Source organism: Nicotiana tomentosiformis, chromosome 11, assembly GCF_000390325.3.
Source record: "Nicotiana tomentosiformis chromosome 11, ASM39032v3, whole genome shotgun sequence".
NCBI classification, from domain to species: Eukaryota; Viridiplantae; Streptophyta; class Magnoliopsida; order Solanales; family Solanaceae; genus Nicotiana; species Nicotiana tomentosiformis.
In genome coordinates this window covers 96,479,237-96,481,773 of record NC_090822.1, presented here as the reverse complement: position 1 = coordinate 96,481,773, position 2,537 = coordinate 96,479,237, and positions in this window count along the sequence as shown.

Here is a 2,537-nt window from a genome sequence, read left to right as displayed (position 1 = left end):
CAGTTCCCGGAGATCCTTATCAACCAAGATACCTACCCCGTTCCTGCCCCCCACCCTCCTAGAATACCAAAGTTTGAAACTGCCCACATCCCGCGGCCTTATATCCTACCCACCTAGTCTCCTGTACACAAGCTATATTGATTCATTCATTATATTTACTTAAATGTCATTTATTGTTATTCATTGATATTGAATGCTGCACTATTGCCTTTGATTTCTTTGGATATTTATTGCATGTTACCGCTATTGTCCGACTATATCTATATAGTGTTTGTTGTTTTTTCAAGAACTCCATCTTAGGGATATTATTGTTAGCTAAGATTAACCCTCTTTTATATAAATTAAATTATTTGAACAAAAATCTATATTTTAGATCAAACAAATAGTTATATGTATATATATAAATTATTCGAACGGATATTATAAATTTTGAAACTAAGAAGATAGAAGTTATGACTATTATATTTTTAAAATTTAAATTAAAGGTTTAATTAGTTTTATTTTCAAAGATTAAGCAATTACTTCAAAACTAATGGCCGTCGAACACGAATTATATTAGGTTTTGTGAATTGATATATCAGTCATATGTTTGACCACTTAAATGTATATTATGAAGAGTGATTTCCAACGAAAGGCATGACAATTATTATTGAGTGTGCAAACACGAAATGAAACGACATTAAGGCTACTTTAACACAAAGATCGAAAGGTGACATGACACTTGAAGATATTTAAACATCAAAAGAAAATGACACCATGACTACTTCAGCATAAAATAAAAACGTTAGCAATTCTTGAGAATACAACTTAATACATTCTCAACATATGTGGAGAATTTATATTCTCCCCAATAATTGTCAAGAACTAAAATTGGATGGCTAACAAATTTGGCATTCGTTGAGCGAATTCTTATATCGTCACAACACTATTAACCATAAAGCATATGTTACATGCAAATGAGACACCGAACATTCTCATACCATCATGCAACATTTATCTAAAACATAGATAACTATTACAAGAGCCCAAAGGCATCAAATATCCCAAAAATTATATACATCTTGATGGGAACAAACTCTTTACAAATAAAGGGTGAAATTCAAAAGAAAGAAAACAAAAAGTGAAAAAGGCAAAAACTTAGACAAATGATAATTTTGCAATGTCTATAAAGAAAAAGAAAAAGATAATGTGCAGCTTACTAGACGAGAGAATTCATCTATGAATTTCAATATTATGAATCTATGACATACATGATTACATCAACAAGGCATTTTGAAATCTATAAATAAGTTTTTGCCCTCATTTGTAAATTATTTCATCATAATTTCATCTTTTTTCACTTCAACAATAAAATTATTCTCTATGTGATCGTGAAATAGGAAAATATTGTGGAACCACGTAAATATTCTCATGTGAAGTATATTAATTTAATTAGCATGGCTTCCCAACAACTAGTATCAGAGCCCAAACAATGTAATTTTGGTAGACAAAGGATATTGTTGCAGTGTACTATTTAGAAGAAAAGTGCAAAACTAATGTTAATCAATACTAACACTATCAAAATAAGGGAAAGTATTGTTTAATAGTGAAAATATTATTTATTAATAGTAAAAGTATTATTCACCAATAGTGAGTGTTGATTATCTTATATGGTTGGGATATTGTTCATACATACAGTATTATTCATGGTTACTATTCACATAAGAGAATTCATTTTATGAAATGACGTCAAAAGAAGGAAAGTTTAAAATTGACAAGTTCAATGACAAATATTTTGGATTCTAGAACATGTAGATAGAGGACTACATGTATTAGAAAAAGTTGCATAGATAAAGGACTACATGTACTAGAAAAAATTGCACAGAGCCCTAACTGGGGTAAAATCTGAGAATATGACCAAAGAGGATTGATGTCTATTAGATGGTTAATCTCTTGGTGTGATTCGGTTGATGCTGACACGAAATGCAACATACAACATTATTAACGAGAAGACCATCATGGACCTGATTATGGAATTATCAAATATGTGTGAAAAGCCATATGCTTTAAATAAAGTCTAATAATGCGCCAATTGTTCAACTTGAAGATGACAGAATATGGACATTATACAAAACATATTAATGGATTTAATGTGATTTTAACACAGTTGAATTCTATTGACATAATATTCAATGATGAATTCATGTCGCTTATTCTACTACCCTACCGGAGAGTTGGTCTTCAACAATAATTGCTGCAATTCATCAAGAAATACCAAACTCAAAGTGCTCTGTGACAACATCAGAGCAATATGTCTTGGTCAAAATCCTATCTTCCACAACAGGATGCAACACGTTGCAATAGACTTCCATTTAGTTCAAGATCAAGTTGAAAGAAATCAAGTTTTTGCAAACCAATCCACAATCAATCAGGTTGCAGATGCCTTCACAAAGTCACTTCCAAAAAGGTTGTGTACCGTCTTTGTTTTCAAGATTGGTCTCAAGCCAATCGAGCCGATCTTGCAAAGGGCATATGGTAGTTTAAGGACAACCAAGATA